This window comes from Lissotriton helveticus, chromosome 6 (assembly GCF_964261635.1).
Source record: "Lissotriton helveticus chromosome 6, aLisHel1.1, whole genome shotgun sequence".
Taxonomy (NCBI): Eukaryota; Metazoa; Chordata; class Amphibia; order Caudata; family Salamandridae; genus Lissotriton; species Lissotriton helveticus.
Window position 1 is genome coordinate 1,436,436,109 of NC_136067.1, and position 19,547 is coordinate 1,436,455,655.

Below are 19,547 nucleotides of genomic sequence, written 5' to 3' on the forward strand. Positions count from 1 at the left end.
GTGGAGAACAGTGTGGCTGATGCTCTTTCTAGACTTGTAGATGGTTCTGGTGATGAAGTAGATGATGATGACTGGTATGAAAATTATTTACATGTGTGTTTTGTGAGTGAAGGCATAATTGATGAAAGTCAAAGGCGTCTTAAATTATCTTTAGATCCTGTGTTGTCTGAAGTAATGGATCTAATTCATAATGGTTGGAATAAAACAAATGTTGCGTCGGAAGAGGCTTCCAAGGTTTGGGGTGTCAAGGATGAATTGGCAGTGTGTAATGGAATGCCGGTACGAGACACACGTTTGATACTTCCTTTGGAAACCAGAAAAGTTTTGGTGGATATTGCACATGAATTGCACTCTGGTATGTCTAGGATAAAAGAAAGGCTCCGTTCCTCTTATTGGTGGCCAGGAATGGACATACAGGTGGAAAGGGTCATAAGGGATTGCATGGTCTGTGCTACAAGTGAAAAGTCCAAACTTGTCAGAGTCCAACCAATGGTTATCAGAGAGTTTCCTTGTGGGCCTTGGAAGGAGGTAGTTTTAGACATTGTGGGTCCCATTCATTCAAGTGGTCAGCATACTTTTATTTTGGTTCTTTTGGACTTATTTTCAAGGTGACCAGAGATTCATTTTACCTCTGGTATTGAAACTGTTCATGTCATTAAATTTTTAGAAACCCTCATGGCTAGAGAGGGATAGCCTGAATCCATTTTAACGGATAATGGTGTACAGTTAGTATCAAAAGAAATGGAAACCTTTTTAAAGAATTGCGGCATTAAACATAAAAATTGCTCTCTTTACCATCCAGAAACCAACGGGATGGTGGAAAGGTTTAATAGAGTAATTGAAGAAACCACCTCATGGAATAAAAGTGCTGGGTACAACTGGAAAGAACAAGTTTTAAAGAGAATTGAAGACTATGTGTGACTCCTCACAGTTGTACGGGTCAGTCTCCCTTTGTTCTTTTCAAAGGTAGGGCTCCTTGTACTCTTGTTGAACCTTCATGGGTAAGACGTCTGGAAGAGACTGTTTCTAGCCCCACATCTCCAAGGAACACAGTTGAGTGGAGTAAGAGAGAAATGAATAAATATCTAGATAGGAAGGTGAACTTTGATGCAAGGAAATCTACTAAGCATACAGCTGTAAATGTCGGAGATAAGGTAGTGGTTAGACTTCCTGGCTCTAAGGTTAAATTCTCTAAGCCTATGTATGTTGTTAAAGTATTTAATAATGCTGTAAGAACTCATGATCATAGAATATGGAATTTAGGAAGAATTTTGGTGTGTTCTGATTCCAATTTGGGTGAGGGGCATCCATCCAGAGAAGCAAATCTTTTTTTTGATTCTTCGCGAAAATCCGCTAGGGCTGTTAGGAAGCCAGAGTATTTGAAAGACTATGGGCCAGATGTAGGTGGCCGTTTCAGGCCATTTACCGACCGGTAACGGCCGATTTTGGCCGTTACCGATCGGTAAATGGGTGACAGGTATGTAGGGGGCATTTTTTTACCGATTCGGTAAAATAAAAATTCGGTAAATTTACCGTATCTGAGGCACCCAGATGTAGGTGGGACTCTTCTGAGTCCCAGAGGCCTTACCGAATCCGTATTTTACCATCAAATCCAATTTGATGGTAAAATACAGATTCTGGTGTGCGTGCACATGTGTGCATGCACACCTATGCCATGTGACAGGCAGACCTGCCCTTAGGGCATGTATGCCTGCCACATGGCACTCGAGCCTGTTTTGGGGGGGCCAGAGGGTGTCAAAGTGACACCCCCTGCACCCTTGTGAAAATCGGTATTTACCGATTTGGTAAATACCGAATCGGTAATGCCCTTTCATTCCTATGGGCTTCAAAGCCCATAGGAATGAATGGGCATTACCGATTCGGTATTTACCGAATCGGTAAATACCGAATTTTTCCGATTCATTATTCCAGCACATCTGGAATACCTACATATCCACCCCTCAGATTTACCGATTCTTAATTACCGGATCTGTAAAATTCGGTAATTTTCGGTAATTAAGAATCGGTAAATCTATTCTACCTACATCTGGCCCTATGTTTCTTAATTAGTTGTTTTATGGTTGTTTCTTGTACATTTATGTTTTTATTTTCATGCATCTATTCTCCTTTTGTTAACGGGGGAAGGTGTGTGGTATCTTAGGTGTCATGGTGGCTCTGTGACCATGACACCTGGACCATGGCGACTCTGTACTATGACTATGGTAATGTTCTATGCTGTGTTTTCTAGGTATTAGAATGTCATTATTTGAAGCTTTGTGTTCTAACTCAGACAGGCTGTGGTCGTTACTTGAACTGGCTGTGACTTGGATGGGTCCTGTTTCTATTTCGATTAATCCTGCTTTATCCTTCTACTTTCCTGGCTAAAGCGTCATTCTTCTAGCAAAGTGAGAATCTCACAAGAGGCTTGTAAATATGCCCCTCAAAGAGGAAAAAAACATTGATACATTTAAAAATATTCCTGAGCTCTCAGATGATAAGGAAGAAAGTGTATTTTCAAATCTACACAAATATGAAATATGCATAAGGAAATTTGACAATCATTTTATCCCAAAGGTCTCCACTGTACTTACGAGGTATCGCTTTGGCAGGCGTGTTCAACGAGACATGGAAATAGTGGAGGAATAAATTACATCTCACAAACGGGTATCTCCTGGTATCTACATGCAATTTCGGAGAAAGTGCTCATGAGAGAATATGTGAGCAATTTATGCTGCAAAGAAAAAACACAGAATGTGTTTTTTAATGCTCTTGACACTAAACCAAAATTCCCTGGGTTTTATCAACAAAATATAGTTTAAAGGTGTTTGCTACTGTTGTGTCAATCAAGACCATTTGGTTATTCACAAGGATTTTCCAGCTGTCAAATCATTTTGTAAAAAAGGTAATTTGACAAGATGCTGCAGAAGTACTAAGAGTATAGGCAGATTTAAGGAAATCACTAAGATGGATGAGGTTGTTTTGCAAGAACGAGGGGATGTTAATTGTGTGGAAGGAAGAAAATGTATTTATTCCATGGGGATGGTTTCTATCAATGGCATATCCCTAGAGATGATGATGTATTCAGGAGCAATACTAACACTGATTCAGATAGAATTTATGAGGAGAAATTCATGGGTGTAATCTCGCACAAGCATCCCGATGTTCAACCATACAGTTAAGGTGGCAAAGGATGGAATATTTTGATGCTGTTATCCAATTGGGGGTAATTCCCAGGGCTTTAAGTGGGATGAAAAAACTGTGGGATCTCTCAAATGGGCTTGGTCAATGTAATTAAGGGTGTGGCTTAAAACACGTAAGCTAAAAATCTGTGCTTAGCATAGTGTGCCACCCGACTTGTATTTTGCTGTTTCTGTCATTGCATCCAGATATATGATACAACAAGTTACATCATACCTACAATAAGTCAGGACTATTGGTTTTGTCAATGCTTGTTAGTTGCATAAGAAAAATAGGCTGCAACTATGGCTTGTATATAATATTTACAAAGCTTCCACTTAAAGCCCTGGTGACACCACGACAATGTTGCTGCTCATGAGTTTCAAAAAGAAGGGAAATCCAGAGAAAAAACGACTCTCTTTAAAGGATTTCCCTTCCCCATCAACGCTCACCTGGCATGAGATACTGCCATAACTTCTCCACTAGTGCAAAGTGAGCAGTGTGAGCAGTGCTTATCGATGTGATTGCTGTCACTGCAGTCCGGAAAAAAATAGACTGCCTGTGCCAGGGCACAAAACAGAGTGGGCTAGAGACCTGTTTTGAGGCCCCCTTTAAAAACTGCCAGTGCTCAGACCCGGTGAGACCCGGCCAACTTAAAGCCCTGGTAATACCACTAAGATTAAAGTTTATGTGGCTTTTGTGGGAAATACAGTCTTGGGTTGGCCACATCAAACCTTCTTAGCATCAATCTCAATTCAAACACTGAGCCACAAGTTCAAGTCAATTGTGTGGGCGATCTAGCAAGCAGTATTGTAAAGTCATTTCCAAAAGTGTGCTCAAGCAAGATTGGATGCCTAAAAGGTTATGCTCATCACGTCAGACTAGTTGCTAATGCAGTGCCTGTTGTAAGTAAGGTAAGAGTATTCCCTTTAGTGCTAGAGAAGCAGTCAAGACAGAGATTAAAGAACTCTGTGCTGAAGGGATTATTCAACCAGTTGAATCAACATTGTGGTTCGCTCCTTTTGTGGTGAAATATAAGCCTAGTGGGGAGATGTGTGGATCTCAGGGAGCCGAACAAGAGAGTGTCAATTATTATCTATCAAATATTGCAGAGATGGTTAGTGTTCTTGCTGGAGCCAAATATTTTACCACTCTGGACCTAACTTCAGCATACCAATAGATTAGGTTGGCTGTCAGCCTACCACCGGATTAAGTTGTGTGAGGATTCTAAAGATTTAGCTACATTAGTAAATGGTTTTGTATTTTTCATTTGTATTCGAGGCCATTAAGTCTTTTTTCAGCTACCTCTGTATTTCAGGGAGTTATTGCATGTCTCTTAGGCAATGTGAAAACAGTACAGTTCTTCCAGCATGATAGCTTGATTTTTCAGTCTCTTTGAAAACAGATTTGATTAGTTTTGATACACCCAACAATTTAGCCGTTACAGTTATAATACATCTACTTGGGTCTGTAGAATTACAATAAATGAGAAGAATCATTCTAATGATATGTAATCAACACTGATTTTACTCCCTCCCTCCACCACAGTTTCCAAGGCTCGAGCTACATCAATCTTTCCTATGACTCCATAGACTTCTCTCAAGAGTATTCTCCCCTCACAGCCTGCTCATTTTATCATTTCTCTTCTTCACATATGTACTTGAGGACACCCTGGTGTCTTTCAATTTCTTGCTATTTCCGTTTGGCAAGAATAAACACTAAGGGGCATATTACCAAGCAATAGCGATAATTATCGCTATTGCTTGGTTAGAGACAAAATTTTACCGCTGAGCTGCGGCGATTTTTATCGCAGATAAACCTTGGTATTACCAAGGTTTATCGCAAATGCGATAAAAAACGGCTGCAATGCATGAATATCGCTGAAAAGTCAGCGATATTCATGCATTACCGAGCTAATGCTCTTAGCCATGTTATCCACCTCCCATTGGATAACATGGCTAAGAACTGCTCAGGGCAGGTGTTAGCTTTTGGAGATATTCGCGCTTAGCGCGAATATCTCCAAAAGTTGGTAATAGGAGATAGCGATGTTAGCGACTGTTTCCAGTAGCTAACATCTTGGCACGCCCACTTTGCATGTCATTAGTGATAAATATAACTGACATGCAAAGTGGGGCCCAAGATGGTGGCTATCTCCTACTACCTGTCGCTAACTGGTGTTAGCGACAGCTAGGTAATAGGGAGATAATTTTATCTTTTAAAGCCAAAAAAGCGGATAGAAACCCCCTTGATAATATTCCCCTAAATCTTGGAGCTTGTTTGTGACTTTAGTCCTAGATGTGTGGGGAAACCATCCCAGTAAACAATGCTCCGGGTGTGGGCAACCTCTCTCTCAATAACCTCATCAACCGTGTGTAAGACCTCTTTCCAGAATGATTTCAGTATGGGACATGCCCAGGACATGTGATGGATGTGTGCTTTTCTTATCCGCATCAAAGACATGCTGCATCAGTTACCTGGAAATATCTGCCTTTGTGCTGTGGGGTCAGATGTGACCTATGTAGAACATAGTAATGAATGAGCTTGAAGCGTTCATTCCTAGAGACCTTGGGCGTTCTGTCTAAGATGTTATCCTGGTCCTTAACTGCAATAGGAATGCCTAACTCTTCTTACGACCTAGATCACAGCTTTAGTAATGGCTGTTGTTGGTCTGCACTTAGCACTCTATATAAAGAGGAGACCGTCTTAATGGTTCCCACAGAGAGAGGAATATATTGACAACTCTGCAATATAGGAGGTTCTGTCATTCCTATGTTCTAATGTTTGCATATTGCTGTTGTGAGCGCTCTGTGCAGTAGAAAGTGTACCTGGGGTTGGTCAAATTCTGCATGGAATTTCTCAAAGTTAGCAGATCAGAATCTCTAAAGAAATCTCTTGCTTTCGTCACCCCACCTCCAGCCAGCAGACAAGTTACCACCAGCTGTCGCCATGCAGAAGTGCCCTTAATATTTCTGGAGGCAGTTCTGGGGAGTAAGGAGTTTTAGTATGTTTCTTCTGTAAGCCTCTACTCCAGCATTTAGCCAACACTCTAAGCCCCTGAGTCATTTATAGGTGACCTTGTCACCTGGAGAAATCCTTTAAGGAGGATAAGCAGTGATGGGACAAAGTGACCAGGGGTCCGGTTCGGATTTCGCCTTTGTGTCAGTCCCTGAATCAGCCATTGTATTTGGGCTGCATTACAATATGTCTTGTTGCATCGTCGCTAGCGCCAATCGCCTGTGCCCCATTCCCCAAATAAACTTAGTGATCAATGAGTCCAGCTCCTTAAAGGAAGCTTTCGGGGCCCACTAGGGAAGTGTATTAAAAAATCAATAGAAGGTGGGGAAGAGCCACCATTTTCAGGAGTGCTGTTCTGCCTGCCACCTAAAATGGTAGCATCCTCCAGAAATCAATGGACTTCCTCAGAGCTCGCCCCACATTCCAATTCAATAGGTCATTCCTGGCATTATAAATCTTAACCCTAATGCAAGCCAAACACCGGGGTTCCCACTGCAGCTAGGCCTGTCCTTCTGGAGGATCGTCACTCTCAGGGCTGGACTGGGAATTGAAACCGGCCTTGGCAAATAACTCGGGTGGCCCCAGGGGGAGGGCTTGGGGGTGGCTAATGGAAAGCTTTGTGTGGCTTTTGTTGCAGGGGGTCGATATTACAGCTATGCTGCAAAACCGGCCCCTCGTACAAAACATGCTCCCAGGGGTCTAAAACCGGACTGGTGGCCCACTGGGGAAACACCTGATGCCCGCTATGGCCAGTCCGACCCTGGTCGCTCTGCACTATAGGAAAGACCCTGGACTTCTGCCAGTTGACTCTTAAACTAGACAATAGACCAAACTGCTCTAGCATGGCCTGGGCTCCTCCCAGGTCTTCCTCCTGTTGCGCAAAAAGATGAATAAATCATCTGCATAGAGCGCTATTTGGTGGTGATGCCTTCCAAATACACAATCTCCTATACATATGTCCAGACATAGCCTGGGCAAGAGGAATAAGCAGAGGAGAAAGAGGTCATCATTGCTGTTTCCCCGTCCCACTAAATAGCTCACATAGATAACCTTCCCTGTGCATACTCTAGCAGTAGGTCTAGTACAAAGTAATTGAGTCCACGTTATGAAGTTCTTGCCCAGTCCCATGAGGGACATCACTTCATACAGATCATGCCTTTTAAGGCTTTCAAATGCCTTTTCATTATCAACAGCAAAGACTGAGGCATCTGCTCTATCATCCTCCCTAGCTTCTAGAATGGCCAGGAGTTGTTGGATGTTGCCTACTGTATTGGGGCCTGGGATACATCCTGCTTGATCTGGGTGGATCAATTTAGGCATCAAGGGCAAGAGCCTAGCTGCCAGAAATTTACTTTGAATTTTGTAATCAATGACATTGATAGTGGTCAATAGGCTGATCGATCGCAGGCAGGTTTACCTCATTTTAAGATGGGGACTAGCACTGCTTCCCTAGTAGTATCCGGTAGGAATCTAGTAGCCTTGACTGACATGTATAAATCAACCAATCTAGATGTTAGCTCTGCAGAATACGTGGTGTAGAATTCCACAGGAAACCATTGGTGCCAGGGTTCTTATTAAGTGCCATATGCTTAATGGCATAACTTATTTTCTGTGGAGTAATGTCCCCACCATGATCTCTCACTTCCTCCACCCCAAGATGTGTCTAAGGCAAGGCCCCCAAGTATGTTTGCATCACCACAGTGTCTTGCATGGTGGAGCTAGTGTAGAGGGTTAAGTAATAACAAGAAATGTGTCAATAATATCATCCTGCAAGTATAGTCTGTTACCCCCTTTGTCTTCCAGTTCCACTATTGTAGAACTACACTTATCTGGATTGTCAAGCCAAGCTAGTAGGGAACCGGATTTGGCTTGCTCAGCACACGTTAGATCCATATATTGTTTGTAGTCAAAGCACCTAAGTCGTTCTACCTGCACCGCCAGCTCCTTGTTAGCTTCCAGAAGTTCAGAATGTAGTTTAGGATGTCCCGGTTGCCAGGCATCAATTTCACTTAAGGCTCTCTCAGCAGTTTGGACGTCTCCCAATAATGTGTGCCTGATATCTTTCTATTCGGCCAATCAATCTAACCGGAGAACCACCTTGAAGGCATCCCATTCTTCCTGGGGGAGGAAGCCATAGCAGTGTTATTTGGTAAAATACTGGATTATCTTGGTTCTGATCATCTAGCAGAAGACCTGGTCTTCAGCGACTCTGGTTTAAGCCTCCATGCAGGGTTGAAGGTCAAGGTAGAGCCCATTGCAAACGTGATAGGACAGGATTATGGTCTGACATGGAGCAGGAAAGATTCTCTACAGTGTGTGCCAAACTATGAACATTCAGGGTACAGAGAAACAGATCTAGGAAGACATGAACCTTGTGGAGTCAGTCTTTAAATGCACAGGCTGTGTGAATGGTTTGGGAGTCACGGAGTGGAGGGTGCAACCGGTCCAGTTGGGTATGGGACATGCAAAAAAAGTCCCTCTCTATTATGGATGAAGTAGTCAGATATGGTGCTAATACGTCATGACAGGTTCTCTAAGAATGTGCTCTGTTCTATGTTTGGGGATATATGCTCACTATAGTCTTATCTCACCCTTGAGTCACTCCCTCACAACCACAAACCAACCACAACACAAACCATTGGTAGAACTCTGGTTCTACCAATTTATATAACTGTTTGTAGTGCACCCCCGAACTAATACAGATTAGGACCCCCCTGGCATAGGTCAAACATGTGGTGTAGTATGCCTGGCCTTCCCAGCGGTGCTGTAGTACAATTACCTCTTTGTCTGTCAAATGTGTCTCCTGCAAGAGTGTTATTTGGACATTCTGTTCAAGTAAGAGAACACATTATAACATTTTGACATGGTATGCATTCCCCAGATGTTACACACTAAGCATTTATGTCATCTGCCCTGCCACGGGTGTCATTTGAGAAAAAGTCATTACACAGTCTCTCTTTCAATCTCCAGGCCAGCAGCCCCAGCATGCACAATATGGACACAATGCATATTGTTGTATGACTCACCAATCACCAACTTTCAAAACTAGTGTGCCAACTCCCCCTCCTCAGTACGAGTAGAACAATACCATCCATCCAAACAGTGACATAAGACCAAACCAGTCGTGAAATTTCTTCCACACTATGTGTGAGTGAAGGGAGTGGCCAATGAGTTCCCCCTGCTATCAAACTTCCCATCCAGCTTTTTACAATGGTACTGCAAGTTCAGCCCATTGTTCAATGCCCAATACAATTCTCAGGTGCCCCATGATAGGGACCACCAAATTATTGTACTATACTATTCCCCCAACTCATTACCAGTTCGTCGTACAGTTCATATGATGTCATCAATGATTTTGGTGTCACCTTGGGCATTTCTAGGCTCGAACTCTCTGAAGCATTGGAGCAGTGTTTAGAGTCCGAACTTGTGTCTAAGGACTTGGCTCTAATGATAGAGGCCCCTTCCTCTTCCCACTTATCCTGGCTACCACTTCCATTGCGCTCTGCTTTCCAAATTGTACTTCAGCCTGCAAAGGGTCAGCAGAGCCGCGTTGCAATCTTTAATGTCGAAGGCCAGTACGACAAACTAGCTGCTGTTGAGGACTCCGGTCAGAACTCAGCACTCTTTCGCAGTCCAGCAAGTCCCAGACTTTCTGCGGTGAATGGAAGAATTGCGTCTCCTCTGAGGTCGCCACTCTCAGCCTCACAGTGAACAGCATTTCGTACTTGAAGTTCAGCTGTCGTAGCATCTTAGCATCCTGGAACAATGCTCCTTGTGGCTGGACTTCTCTGGAGAAGTCAGGGAAAATTCATACACGACTCGGAGCTCCTCCTTTTGTCAGGCTTGCACCAGAATATGATCACGATCTTTGTAGTATAGTAGTCGAGCCACTACCAGTCTTGAAGGGGTTCTGGGCTTAGTAGGTCTCGATGGAACTCAGTGTGCCCGCTCAAGTGCAAAGGAGGCAGAGAGGCCCTCAGGTGCAAACTCTGTGTGTAACCAGTTCTCAAGATAATCCATCATGCTGTTGCCCTCCACCTTCTCAGGTAGTTACACTACCCGGATATTATTGCGACAGGAGTGATTTTCTGTATCCTCCGCCCGTAGTTCTCAGTGTCTTAACCTTAGCTTCCACTGCCGTTAGATGCTCCTTCATCATGGTAATGGCAGGCAGGAGTTCCCCCTCCACTCATCCATGGTTACTCTCTCCACAAGACATTTACGATCATCTTGTGGAATGCCCAAGTCTGTGCTCATAGTATCTATTTTGGATTCCAGTAATTCACAGAAGGCTGTTATAGCGTAAAGTATGTCCTGTAGAGTGGGATCTCTAGGAGGCTCTACAGGATGGAATGTGTTCTCGGTCCGCTGTGCTACCAGGATCTTGGACACACCTGCGGGTAGTCTTGCCCATGATTCTCAATAGCAAGCTAATGCCAACTGACTCGCCCTCTCTGCACACCAGCACTCGGCTGATTACAACCCCTTTAATATAGCATGCCAGGGTCTCCTCACACTGTTCCGCTAGTAGTGCAGATGGAGAGTTCTAAGGCATAAGTATCACTCAGATGAAGTCCTCATCTCCTGCTCAGAGCAAGGGCTTCATAGCCAATTCCAGGGCAGGTCCTTCAGAAATTTCTTTAAAGGTATTGACTGCAATACATTCCCTGGGCATCTTTGTTGGCTCTCCTTTTCCAAAAGAATTTTGGCAGAGAAGTGCTTGAAAGTCATGAGCCTGTCGCTTTCTTACCACTCTCACCTCGCAGCTCTGGGGCAGAGCCTCTTATGTACAGCCTCCTCGGGTTGTCACAAGCACAGCGAATTGTTGGGCAGAGATAGGCTGCTCCTTCAGGCCAGGTTCTAAGTTACCCTTGCGGCAGCTATCTGAGGTCATTCTCAGGCCCATAGGTAGATCTTGAAGGCCTCCTTATATACATTTCAGCAAGAAGCAGGATATCCCAGCAATATTGAAGTCATAGGACCAAAAGGCATGAGAATAGAAAATGGTGCCCCGTCTACACGAGGACCTACTGGCCTCAAGTACAGGTACCTTCGATGTCATGCATGTAGCGTTTCTGCCGGGAATGTTTTCGTGTCTTAGCGCTCCCGCCTGGTATGTGCAGCGTTATATGGGCTTCACAGTGTTTTCACATTGCAGGGCCCTCTAAGTCCTCCTTTGCCCACAGCGGTATGCAGCCGGCAAGACCCCAGTTGGACCAGTGCCTCTAACCACACAGGTTGCAGTTGCCCCAGGCGGTCACGTTCACTTCAGCGAGGGCACCCAGGCTATCATGTCAACACTGCTCTGCTTGCCTCTCACTCCTGTTAGGTATTGCACCGCATTTCGGCAGACTCACAGGCTCCATGTACCTTCTTCTAGCAGTGTGACATTCGCAGTCATATGAGCTCAGCTGTGGTTCCAGGCCCGGTCTTAGCAGCTCCGCCGGGTTCAGGGTCATTCTATTACTGTACCGGGGTGGCTCAATTCCACTGCAGCAGTGCCATCCTCAGTCAGAGCTCCCCATTGCCCACATCTCTATATAACTTTGATCTGAGCGTGTGCCGCCATTTGGGCTCGGGCCACACCAGCATAGTTTGTCTTTTCGCTCAGAGTGATGCTACCCCAGAAATGGATTCTGCTGGCATGGCTGGGACATCCTCAGTGGCAGGCCAGTATAGACTGGATAATTATGGCTCTCGAGCTGGTCTTATTTCATCATGATGGCGCTGGATGCGGGTCAGTCGAGCGGAGATCCGAGAAACGCTCGAACGACCCTCAGACCCACAGGCGTGGCCTGACGTAACTCCATTGATGTCACGCCACACCCCCACTTGATGCTTCAGTCTCTAGATCAGAGGTCTTCAAACTTTTGTAGGTTGGCCCCCCCAGCTGAAGTTTTTTTTAGATGTTGGGCCCCCCCACCGCCGGACAGAAATTTCTGGAATCTGGTACCCTACATAATCGACTGCCATGTGCATATCACGGGACATATTCGACAAGTAATGTTTAACACAATAAGAGTGTTTAGTAAACTGCAATTTTGTGAATGGGTGTGGTGAAATGACAGAAACTTATTACGCAGCTCAAAACACAATTTTCCAAGATAAAATGTGCGCAAATTCTTTTTACTAGCATGGTTTGTTTTACACGACCTAGATTAACAATAACACCACAAACATAAATGTGTGGACCCATTTTGATCTAGAATAAACTTTTTTATGGTTGTTGCATGAAACAAAAACATTTCTCTGCAAATAGTAATAGACCCTCTCACATCAATCACATTAAAAAGAAATGGAACAAAACAGTATTTACAAGAATCTGTTTTCTGGCAAACATTTCATTTTTTTATAGCGCTACTCCTAGTTTACCCACACCCAGTTCTTTGATCTGCATGGCACACATTCTTTATAGCAGGCACATTAACCCCCTGCACTTTGTGGGTGGGAGGAGTGCCAATGTGAGTGCACGGTGAGTTATGCGACAGTGTGAGAGAAGGATAAGAGGAGTGACTGCAGGGGGAGTGAGGTGACCATATGAATTTGGGTGCGGATGTAAGTGCAGAGTGGGACAAATAAAGGTATGGTTAGTGATGATCTTATTTGAGTGAGTATGCACATTGAGCAGGAAGGGGGACATGTGAGTGAAGTGTTTCATGAGTGCGGGGTGAGTAGTGTGCTTGTGTGACTGCAGGGTGAGGTACAGGGTGAACAGCACAAGTGCATTGTGAGTGCAGAGTGATCACTGTGAGTTCAGGGTGAGCGGGTGATCAGTGTGAGTGCCTGGTGATCAGTGTGAGTGCATTGTGATAATTGTGAGTGCAGAGTAATTACTGTGAGTGCAGAGTGAGCAGGTGAATGGTGTGAGTGCATGGTGATAGGAGTGAGTGCATGGTGATTATTGTGAGTGCATTGTGATCACTGTGAGTGCAGAGTGATTACAGTGAGTGCAGGGAGAGCGGGTGAATGGTGTGAGAGCATGGCAATCATTGTGAGTGCATGGTGATCACTGTGAGTGCTGGGTGAGCAGGTGAATGGTGTGAGTGCATTGAGATCGCTATGAGTGCATGGTGAATGGTGTGAGTGCATGGTGATCAGTGTGAGTGCATGGTGATCAGCGTGAGTGCATGGTGATCAGTGTGAGTGCATTGTGATCGCTGTGAGTGCAGGGTGATCAGTGTGAGTGCTGGGTGAGCATGAAAGTGAAGGGCAAGAATGAGGAGCGAGTTGTCTGAATGCAGGGTGCATTCCCAGACACTTGAACTAACTCAGCAGGTTATTGAAGGGAGCGTAGGGTTTCAGATATGTTAAACTATTGCTATTATGGCATTAACCAGGGATCAGGGTGGAGGAAATAAATGTGCTGATTTTGCAACAAACTTCCAGTTTTATGGTTAGGGTTGCCAGCTCATTATTTTGATGGCCCGTTTGGTACAAAAATAAACAGCAAGACAGAAATCTGACCCCCTTCCAAGAGGTGGGAACACTCCCAGGAGTCAGAAACAATGGCTTGGACAGAAAGGAGATCACACCTCCCTCCCTGACAGTACGGCTAGTGAAGTGGCATTTCAAGGCAGTGACCTTCAAAGTTTACACTACTTGTGATATGCAACCAGACTGCCTCCCAAAAGAGGAAACAGCCCTCCTCCTACCCAGGGACATTTGCACCTAGGCAGGCAGGCAAAGTATGTTGTCAGGGGGTGTACACCCTCGGAAGTTTCTCTCTAGGTCTGCTACCTAGTGTACTACAATATTCAGACAAAATATTGAGTCCGTAATATCGACTGACACAATTGTCAATCAACAAGGACATAGTAGAAAATCCTTCTTTCCCCCCTCCTTTATTGCACGCTTAATTGTTTCTGTATCTAGTGTACTGTTTATCACCGAGCACCACGTGTCACTTTTTCACCACAGTCACGTATTTCATATTGCAATTGAAATTGTAAATTGCAACAGCCTTAATTGTTTGATTTCTTTTGAATATATAATTGAATTCTAATCTTGGTGTGTGTTATCATTTTCTCTTCCTTCATTAATGATTAATATGTGTTACAAGTAAGCTGTAGCTACTTGCTCTAAGCCATTGTAAACCCAACAGAACCACTTTTTACTTTAATAGAGTACTGAATAAGGCCGTTGATTGTTTCTCCAGGTTGACCGTTGATTGTCTGGAAAAGATGCTTTTACTGACGAACGATAGTCAGATGATGTAGTTAAAGAATGTCTTGTCGCCGAGGGGTGCATCTCTCGAGAACAATGGTTAGATTGGAAAATACAGCTGAAGGAAGTTTTGGATTTGTTCTCTGTTGGTTGGGACAGAAACAAGAAATGTGAGCATTTTGATTAGCTGGAAGTGTGTGAAAAAGTGAAAGATTAACTTTCTATCCAAGACAACTTGCTTCTGCGTGGTACCAGATTGGTCCCTCCGATTATTTTAAAATTCAATTTAATTGACTTTGCTAACTTTGGATCATCAATGCATTTATAAAACCAAAGAAAGTTTAGGGTTGAGTTATTGGTGTCCGGGCATGGATCTAGAAGTTGAGAGGAAAGTGTGAGATTATGTAGATTGTAATCAAATCAATAAAATAAGGAAAACTAGAGTACCACCCATGATATGTAGGAATTTACTAACCAGTCCTTCAGAAGATATTTCTTTAAACCTTGTGGGACCTATACTTGGACCACCTATTGTTCACCTTTTGGTGCTTATGGACATGTTACCCATTGTCAAGAAGTAACAGTAGTAAAGAAGGTGACAAACTGAATGAGATTTTTGGAAGGGAAAGCACTCTCAATTCCATTCTTACTGACAATGGAGTTCAGTTGACATCTTATGAGATGGAATGTTGCTAGAGGCTTTCCCCATTAAAAATGCTCCCTAAACCATTCACAAATGAATGGCATCCTTCAACAGAGTGTCAAAAGAGAGTATATATCTTCCTAGACTATAGGCAGGGATTGGAGAGAGAAATTAAGGTTCATATTGAGACCTTTAGGTACACACCACTCAACAACTAGGGTCACACCTTTTGAATTATTCAAAATGAGGAAACCATGCACCATGAGGTGTTCTCCTAGGGTTGGGGAAATAATGGGAGATCTTGAAGAAAGTTCTATAGACTTAACATGAATTGGAGAAAGAGATTTGTGTAAACGTATTTGCAGTAAAACTGCTTATGATACCAGAAAAGTGGTGGGCAATTCTAGTGAGCGTGTTGGAGATACGTTGTGTGCAAAAGTTCCAGAAGGAAGCAGAAATGTCTCATCTAAATGTAGGTAAACTTTCAATGTCATCAAAGTGTTTAAAGGAGCTGTAAAACTTGAGTATGGACATATTTGAAATGTGACTTACATTTCTGTTGTTAAGAAATAACTTCTAATTTTTTGAGTTTTATGAGAAAAATATTAAGTATGAGCTAATCAGTATTTTAATAGAATTGTACCTTGTGCTCTGCATATCATATTGTTTTGTTTGTGTTCATCTCCTGGTGTTCTGTTTTTGTGTGGTGAGATGTTGTGTGGTATCCTTGGGTACAGCTCTTACTGGAATTAGAGTATGTGTCATAGTAATTCTCAGATGCTTACTTTAGAATGTATGAGTCCAGTAAATTCAGTCCTGGAGATTTTGCTTTGGAGATGGTTGGAGTTATATTTCACGGATTTAAACTGTTTGAAAGTCTACTAAGGCATGTGGGCCTGTTAGTTTGTACCAAAGATACCATTGTCACCCACAGTATTCCAATTTCCACCTGGTGCCATTACATTTAGAGTTATGCTGACCATCTGTTAAATATGTGTTTTCATAATTCACCAATTCCCACAGTGTAGTCTACAGTACATGGTGAGTAATGTGTGCCTGTTTGCTTTACATGAGCTGTTTGCAGTTATATTGAGTTTTTGTTTCCAGCTCCAGCAGCCTTACTGTAAGAAATGGGGGTCTCTAGTTGGCAGGTTGTTACCCTGTCCAAGTAGGGACCCTTCATCCTAATCAGGATAAGGGGGATACACTACTGAAATAACCCAAGCTTACCCCCTGGGTAGCTTGGCCCGAGCAGTCAGGCTTATCTCAGAGGCAGTGTGTAAAGCATTTGCACATAACCAACAGTAATACAGTGAAAACACTACAAAACGAACAACACCAGGTTTAGAAACATAACTAATATTTTATCCGTGCAAACAAGACCAAAAATTATACAAATCCACCATACAGTTATTAGAAATCTTAATAATAAAAAATAGACTTAAAATACAGTTCCTTGAAGATGATAGCTCCATCTTGGGCTATCACGGCATTGTGAACAACAAATCCAAACAGTTCTAACTGGCCGCTGTGTCATGGGCTAGCTACACCATCGGGAATACCCGCAAAACAGCACCTTTACAAATGCAGAGCATCGGCGACCTCTCATTGAGCTCCGAAGAGCTGGAGTCCAAAGGCATTGGTTCCAGATGTCAGTGCAGAAGTCATCGGGCCCTTGAAGTCACACGTGTTGCAGACTGAACTTCTGTGTGAATGAAGTCAGGAGCACCGGCATCGGCAGGCATCAGGGCTGCAGTGTAAAGTGCAGCAGTTAGGCGTGCGGTGCTCTCAGGTCGTGGTGCAGGCAGTGGATCAGTGAGAGTCCTCCAGCAGCGTCGGTGAGACCAGGACTGCGGTGCAAAGTGATGCAGTATTTCTCACGGTGCTGGCAGGTAACGGTGCAAGCAGCGGCGTCATTGTGGCTGAAGGTCTGTGGTCTGCTGATGAACCGGAGTTAATCACGCTGGCAGCCACGGTGCATGCAATGGCATCAATGTCGGCATGGAGCAGTGTCATCGAGGATACCAGGGCAGTGTTGTGAAGCGAGGCGGTGCAAAGTGCGGTGCCCACAGGTTGCGTTGCAAGCAGCAGCTCGGGGACAGTCGTCGAACGGCATTGCCAGTGAGACCAGGGTTGCGGTGCAAAGTGGTGCAGTGCTCTCTGTGGTGTCTTCTAAGTATGGGCGAATTTTGCGGATCTGCAGTCTGCAAAATTTGCGCGAAATCGCAAACAAATCTGCGAATTCGCAGATTTTCTGGCAAACTCGCTGATTTTTTTTCGATTTGCACTCTACTCAACTGTAGCACTTTCTACTGGCTAATCAGTAAGTGCTACCTCATTGGGTAAATGTATAGTGCTTTTCCTACACTGCAGCTGCGTAAAGGGCCAGAATATTTGCCTCCAGTGACCCTGTGTGCCTGTACCTTTGCCACCGTGCAAAAAGGCGCCGAGGTCCCTTGAGTGAGCTGTCCATCATAGTTGGGAAAGGGCGGGAAGACGTTTGATACCGCTAGTGTGTGGTGCGGGCCTTCTATGCGTGTCAACATGCCTCTTGTGTATAAAGGGTCAGAGAGCGAGCAGGGCAGCAGATGAGGAGAAAGCAGCCTCGTGGTCACAGGAACTACACGGGGGTTGCGCTCGAGAAACTCATGGATGCAAAGACCTCCCTCAAGTATTACAGCTCATTTTCGACAGCAGATATGGGGTTAAAGCACACTTGCCCAGCCTCAACCGTGCTCATTAATGTTTTGGGGTGATTAAAACATTACTGAATTTGAGCTTCAACTCGGGCACCTGCTTTATTTATATCTGTAAGTGCTTCCTGTTGAGGTTTAATTTTTGGCCCACAGGAAGCACTTACAGAAAACAATCCACCCGCGAGCGAATTTACGGATTTTTCGGCAATTTCGCGAGATTCGCGGATCGCGAAATTGCCGAAAATCCGCAAATTCCGCAAGCGGAATGGATTTTTGGCCCACACTTAGTGTCTTCTCGACACAGAGCTGGCTGCGGCATTGGTGACGGCGTTGGGTTGCTTTTTCTTTTGTTGCAGCACAAAACACACAGTTCCCAGTGCTGGTAGCAGATGAACTTGAAGTCTTTGTTGTTCCTGAGACCTCTTGAACGGGGGCAAGCTCTACCTTAAGCCATTGGAGAAACACAAACAAAGAAGTTGCAGAATGTTCAGTCCAGTCCTTTCTCTGCCCAAGACAGAAGCAGCTACTGCAGGTCTACACAGCAAAGCAGACAGCAAAGTGGTAGTTCCTCCTCACAGCTTCTACAGCTCGTCTTCTTTGCAGGTTCTTTGTTCCAAAAGAGTTCTCTGAAGTCTTTTATATCCCTGAAACTCTCAACAGGAGGTAAGCTATACTTCAACTCCTTGGAGAAAGCTCTAACAGCAGGAAGATGAAAGTACAATCAAGTCCTTTCTCTGCCCAAGACAAAGGCAGCAAGCAGCAGCCCAATACAACAGAGCAAGCAGCAAAGTAGCAGCTCCTCCTGTCAGCTTTTTCAGCTCTTCTTTCTGGCAGGTTCCTTAGTACAGTAATATTCTAAAGTTCTGGGGTATAGGCCCCAAAATGTATACTCAGTTTCTCTTTGTTCTTTTGGGCATAGAGTGTCTGTGCTCAGCCCAAACCAGTTATGTCCTCTCTGGTCCAGCTTCCCAGCAGGAGGTAGAGACAGCATTGTCCAAGTCAGACCAGGCCCTTTCAGGTGCAAGGGAAATATAATCCCATCCCTCTAAAAGCAGTTCAGGCCTATTCAGGTGCTAGTGAAACTCCTCCCATTACTCTGAATGCAGCCCAGGTCTATTCAGCCCAGCCTGGACCCTCCAGAAAAGGCAACACACACCTTGACCCCCCCAGTGGCTGTCTACAGTGAATGCACATCCCCAGCCCTTGTCACTCCAAAGCCAGACAATCAATCCAAACCCAACAGAGCCACACAGGATGGCTAAGTAAGAAAATATCCACTTTCTAAAAGTGGCATTTTCAAACACACAACATAAAAATTATCTTTACTAAAAGATGCATTTTTGCATTCTGAGTTCAGGGATACTAAACTCAATTTCTCTATCTTGTCCCAATGGGAATTTATACTTGTGTACCTCCCCCTCTATCCTAAGGGACAGATCGCCTTTCCATTATGAAAAACTAAATACACTATATTCACTATCAGGAAATGTCACACACACCATTACATGTCCTACCTTTCACATATACTGCACCCTGCCCACAGAGGTACCTTGGGCCTACCTTAGAGGTGACTTACATGTAATAAAAGAAAGGGTTAGGGCTTGGCAAGTGAGCTCACTTGCCAAGTCAGCATGGCAGTCACAACTGCATGCAGACACTGCAGTGGCATGTCTGAGAATCCTTTTAAAGGCTGCTAAAGTGGGTGGCACAATCAGTGCTGCAGGCCCACTAGCAACATTTGATTTACAGGCTCGGGCACTCTCAGTGCACTTCACTAGGGACTTACCAGTAAATCAAATATGGCAATCATGGAAACACCAATCCATAATCCAATTTACAATAGGAACACTTGC